Genomic DNA, 6,726 nt, shown 5'->3' on the forward strand with positions numbered 1-6,726 from the left:
TTTCCCCTGAGATCCTGGACATTATTTTCATTTATGACGTTAAAATAAATGAAGAGTAGCCCGAGTGTGCGCGTTATGAGCTTCCCGACCGGAGGCTACTCGCCTACAGCACCCGCTCTCCAACCGCAGCTTCACCGCCACACACACACACTAGCACCGGCCAAACAGCGACACGTTTTCACCGGAGGTTAGAGGTAAACACTTGAAATAGACCCATTCCTTCTATTCCTATATCTAGATAAGTGTACCAGTACTTATCTGAACTAACAACATGATCCCTGTCACTAGATCGAGATAAACGTTGACACTCGCTCTATTCACTGACAGTAAAGTAAAGTCATTGATGCACTGCTGCTTGTCTAAGTAAAGGAGATACATGAAGGAGACTCCCCACAATCTTGACAATTCCTCATTTGCCCTCTCACGTCTGTCAGGTTGTAATATTTTGGCTGCTGGCCTTTCCTCCTCTTCCTCATCCAGTCATTCACCGTAGTTCTAGTGCCAGGCTGAGACCGTAACTCCCTTGAGTGACGTCATCGCCGAATTGACTCCATAAACCCGCGAATACAAAAATGACCAAAAACTAACTTTCAAAACTATTTGGAGACATTTTTAAAAATGATATGCATATCTTGAGTGCTTTTTGTGTCCATTAATCAACAGTGGTGGTTAACTTGCAACATGGGCTTAAAAGCTTTAATGCGTAACTTTTTTTATATTAATAAACGTCTGTTACATTCTAGCCATTGCCAAATAAGTTGCTACAAAGCTAATTATCACTATCACCTCCCAAAAACTTTTGCGCAAAGAAAACCGAGAGAAGATGATTAGCTCTTCTGAAGAGTCGATCATATTTTTTAATCCTCTATGTCCTCCTTGGTTACTAGCAACTGCGTGGAGGAGGGGTGGGGGTGGCTTGTCTTGTATCATGTGGATGCGGCAACAGTTGTCATTACTTAGAATTCCTCATGGGGGAGACGGAAATTACGCACTATAGCTTTTAACATGCAAAGAAACATAACCTATAACAGTGTTGATGAACTGACCAAAGAGTCGGTTGATTAACCCGAGTCATGTCACTGAACCGGGAGAATCGAGTGCCATACGTCAATGAACCTACTCACTCCTGTTTTTGTTTTTTTTACATCATTAGCGCCTCCGCTGGAGTGGTGGTATAATCAATCAGGAAATGGACTAACTTGAGTAGCACGATTGGACCGAAAGAGTTGTTGAAGAGTTGTAGATTGGAGGCCGCGTACCAGGCTACTGAACGAGACCAAATGTAACCGTGTAACCGCTCGAGTCTAATGCAATCTAGCAGTGGCTTGGTTCTTGGCAAGATTGAGTTATTAACCAAGCCTTGTTTCAAGTGCATCTTAGATGATTGCGTTCAATGTAATTCACTCATTAGTACATCATATACAAATACACGTCATGTTATCTTGGTAGTTATGTTAAGTTAAATGTCAGTGAATGTTGCAGGCTGCATGGTAAGTAGGCTGTCACGAGGGGACCGCACACCCGGCTACTGAAGGAGACTGTAACCGTGTTACCTAATGCACAAGTCTAATTTAATCAAATGCCCCCTCCCCCCACAGACACGCAAACCGGTGACCAAACGGCTGTACGGTTGAACCATAAAAGAGGCGGTTGACCCATCACTACTGTAATATTAGGCTACATAACATACTGAAGAAGTAAGTCCTTACTATAACAACGTTTTTTCCTTTATGACAAATTAACTTTAACAACATCTTCAACACACTTACTCCCCCCAGGTCTTGGTCATGGTGCAACAAGAAGGGTTTAAATTAACCATACAAGTCTAAAACCCAAATCACATAAATGCACACCCAAAACATTATAAAACATACTTTAACTACAATGGAAACTGTACAGAACATATATATTTTTCCCATGAGCCTTTGCATCGCTTCAGCGCAGAACAGTTCAAATGACCCAGCCCCTCCCTTACAGAAACTTAACATCCTTAGTTATCTCTAATATGATCTTTGCACTGTTTACTTAGGGTAATTATTACAAACAACTAATGTGATTCAGTAATGAATATGGTTTCTAATAAAACATGAAAGAATAAGTAGTGACCACTAAAAAGTTTAACTAAAACTAAATCTGGTTTACAGTGATGGGGACACAAACAGAGTCAGAACAGATCTGGCATGCTGGAAATGAAAGTGTCATTGGCACCACAAAAGACTGTCATAGGACTACAATTACCAAAAGGTCGAAAATAATCAGGAAAAGGTCAACATTATAGAATAATAATTACATGTTTTTTGCTTACATTCTCATCAATTTACCTTTTCTTTAATTTTCACAACAATTAGAACATATTCAGCTCATTTCAAGGAAATTTTGGTTGAATTAAATTAAATTATGAACTCCTTTCCAGAAAAGAGAAACAAAAAGGATCCAGAAACGTAAGTGTTTTGGGACATGAACTGTGTGCAACATCACTTTCACTGATGACTGATATTGAGAGGTTTCACTCTTTAGCCGCTATCCACAGCTTGTGTTTGAGAACAAAGGTGTTCAACACAGAATGTGAAGAGATCCCTCAGAGGTAACCTCTACTCAAATGCCTTAGGCCAGAGAATAAATACACAATGCCTTTTTACTCACTTGCCTTTTGATTTCTTTGATTGTGTTCAGTCTCCACTACACCTCCCTACAGGCATCTGAACTCTAACTGAAGGACTTTGATGCTCCAGGCTTTACTTAATTGTTTTGTTCACTTCAGAAAAATCATTAATGTGTGTGTGTGTGTGAGCGAGAGAGAGAGAGAGAGAGAGAGAGAGAGAGAGAGTGGACTGGCCATCCTGGAAGCCAACGGAACCTGGGGAGTAATCTCAGATTGATCCAGTAGAACTCCCAGGCTGTTTTGGCACATGTGCAGATGGCAGACCTTAAAATGTCAGTATCGTCACTGAGGTGAGAACGCGAGAGAGAGAGAGTGAAGCACCAGGCCCTATAATAAAACTCACTCAAACACATTGTCAAACGAGAGTGGTGCCGAGGAACTGCATGCATGGCGTTGGAGATCTTTGATTGTGCGGACAAAGTATGAACAAAATCATCATATATGCTGTAAAAATAAATAGAGATACTCATACATCTTAAATACATACTGTGAGTTCATTACTGTTATATATTTTCATCACTGACCATACTTGCCAATGCATGCTAACATTTTTCTGGAGGATGGAACAGTGCTGCAGACCCTGGCCTGTGTTTGACATCAGAGATACATTGCTGTGAATTGTCCTCTGCCATCAGCCTCAGACACCTTACTTGGCTAGCACTCCATCTTTCCTATTCAGGTCTAATAGGCAATATGTCTGTCCCTACTTTCTTCACCTCTGTGATGGGCAGCTAATTAATCACAATTGTGCAGTGCTGTTTTTTTCAAATCCTTCCACCTTCCACCCCTTTGTCCATGTGTTGTTTTTTTAAGCCAAGGAAGCACGAGGCAGCTCTGGGGACGGCAATGTTGCTAGTCGATCCAACACTTTGGTACAGAGTGAAATAACTATTTGATCAATTAATAATTGCAATTTGTTGCAGTCATTCGGTTCTCAGAGTAAAGAATCCTATTCATTTTTTTGATCCTCTGATTTCTCATCTAGGGCCATCAACAAGCCAACATTTATACTTGTCTGCTTAAACTCTTAATTTCACCACAGGATACATCACATCTTACACTCAATTTGGGCATTTCTTTCAAAACATACAGTATTACTTCCTATTTTAATGTCACATAACACATTCTTGTGTGTGTATGCAAGTGTGAATGTGTCAACAAGTTATTATTTAGTACTCTTGTACTCATGTGTGCATAGCTGTATGTGGGATTTAGATCTGCAAAGGTAATGATGCTTTGATTATTAAGGTCTTTTTTGTCTGATAGCGTTTTCTTAAAAAGCCTTAGCAGCAGGACGGTTGTGATTTAAATGAAAGTGACACAGGACAGACAGTCAGTGTGAAAGAAAAAAAAGAGAGGTAGAGGATGCCAAATACAGAAAGTGAGAAAGAAATCGAGAGGCAGGCGAGGCAGGGAAGAAAAAGATGGGCAGATGAAATTACACCTGCAGGTCTGTTAGCTTTAACAGCCGGAGTCTAGCAGTATGGTGTCCCATAACATACCCCAAGGGTCCGTAAGGAATAAAGACTAAGTAAACCTCACATATCAAAGTTTCTTTTCTTTCACACTCCTGTTATTGCTCCTGTGCCTCTCCTTGACAGCCCTGTGATTCATTTCCTTCTGCCTGAAAGACGGGAAATGAATAGAAAGCTTGGATATTGTCAGTCGCTAAATCGGAAAGCATTTGCTCTGGAGACACAATGCAGGTGTAGGTAGGATTGGTGAGTTCAGTTTAAAATGCCACTCAGTCCCACTACACCGCACATAGCAGCACCTGTCTCTTATGCCAGAGGGAAAAAAGGAAGGACGGTTGATTGGGTGTATAACACTGTGTACAGCACGGTTTACGTGTGAGTGGGATATTCATCTCTTTGCTGTCAGGCTGCAGGATCCTGACACTTTGTTAAACACCTACACTTTGGAATGAGAGGGGCTTTTTCACATTTGCATACATCAAAAAAAGAATCCAACTGACCTCAAAGTTTAACCTCTTTTAATAAAAAACAAACTGGCAACTTGCCAAGTGCTTCTCCTGCAAGAAAAATATGTTGAGATCTTCAGGGGTGTGGGTTGAGCATAGCCACAACACCTTTAATGTTTCCTGAGAACCTGCTTAGATGTGCTCAGTGCTGCTGCACACACAGTGTTTGCTCACATGCTGACACGCTCACGTAACCATTTCTTACTGTGTATGGGGAATGAATATCACATGTATGTGGTACAAAACTGAAATGAGCATAATAGCGTCAGAGTAGTTATTTTGGAGGTCCAGGGTTCTGGACCATTTATTTTCTGCATGGATAACTGTTGGATGAAACTCCAAGGCCTGGAGAGGCTTCAAAACTCTCAGATGAATCATCAAAAGATGAAAGAATTCTGTGATTAAAAAAAACCTCAGCAAAAGAGGAAGTAAGGTGACGTTAATATAGGGGCCGTGGTGGAAGTTTTGAGCCATCTGCCAGACCTTTTTATGTGAGAGATATCATTTAAGGAGAATGGTAACTTACAGTGAGGAAAATTACAGCAAACAGACAGTACCATTAAGTTCAAGGTTTCAATGTGGCACAAGGCTGTAATGACTCATTGTCAACAGCTCAAGGCTTCTATACTTGAAGATATTGAGCCTCTTGATGTGTCTGAGCAGGGTTGTAATCCAAGCAGCTTCCCTGAAATACATTTGAAATAATTAGGATTAACATATCAGATTCAGGGAAAACACTGCTGATGTATGGATGAAATATGGACGCATGCTCTCAAGGCTTGTTAGAATAATAGATTTCATGTGACTTAAATGTCTTCATACATTTTCATTAAAGTGAGCGTAAGGCCACACAGTGCTAGAATGACTGTAATATACCCAGACAGCCACGGAGCAACCAGGGGACGTCCAGAATCTGAGCATGGGGCAGGTCTACAAGATGTTGTCTCAGACAGGGTGGATGATGCTGTTTGTGTGCAGCTGGTTCAGCCTGGTCCGTGACCTTCTCTCCACATGTGTGCTCCATAGGCCCTCACTCTTTGTTGGTGATGGTTATTGGTCTTGCTGGGACGTGCTGCTCAGCGCGTCTTTGCCTGAGGTGGTTACCCGCTGGGATTTGAACTCTTTCAGATGTGAGAGAGTGAAATGAATTTTCGTTAAGCTAAACACAACTCATTTTCTCTTCTTTTTTTAATTTCCACCATTGGTTGAGCACTGAAAGATGAGATTATCCATGCACTGTTTTGTTCTTTTGCATGTCTAGTCGCATTTGTGTGATGCTGTTGAATTTATATTCTGATCTATCTATGTGGATGAATGCAAGTTTGCATGGAGTGGTTTTAAATAGGGTTGGGCTCATGACTATATTTAAAAAAAATGGGGAATTGGAATAGATCAGAGATACAAGCCACATTTCATGTATAAAACACAATCCAGTGGACAAACCTATTGTTTTTTTATGAAGAAAGCTGACGATAATACATGTAGAAAGCATGATGTACATGTGGTAACCCTAATTATTTACAAAAATGTATTTTAATTGCACTGACCACATGGGTATTTATTAAGGTTTGTAGTTAAAAATTGATAATGTCTAATTTTTTTGTATTGCAGTAGGCCTTGTTCAATAACGCTTCATTTTCCTCTCGGCTGTCCTCTATTGGCTCAACAGTAATACACAAAGTTGTTTTATTGTGGAAGCCATTGTTCAAATCTGTCTTTGCTCTGAGTAAAGTTGGTACATTTTAGACTGCCGAAACACATGTTAGGGCTTTCATGGTCACCACAGCCTGGATGAGTTTAGTTTACTTTGAATTGTTAGATCCGTGATTTAGGGAAGTTTTTGTATGTGAGCATACCTCAAAATTAAAATGACTTACCTTGTAAAGGCTTTACACATATATTATGTAGTAAGTATCACTTACTGTTTGGAAACACAGAGTTCAAAGTTTGCCCCTCCTCCATAGGCCAGAGAGAGAGAGAGAGCAGCAGTGGTCGAGCGAGCTAGCGAGTTAATAAAGAGTAGGAGCAACAAACAAAGCAGTGAATCAGAGGGATAAAGCTTTATTCTCTGATTGTTTTACGG

Source organism: Etheostoma spectabile, chromosome 15 (assembly GCF_008692095.1).
Source record: "Etheostoma spectabile isolate EspeVRDwgs_2016 chromosome 15, UIUC_Espe_1.0, whole genome shotgun sequence".
NCBI lineage: Eukaryota > Metazoa > Chordata > Actinopteri > Perciformes > Percidae > Etheostoma > Etheostoma spectabile.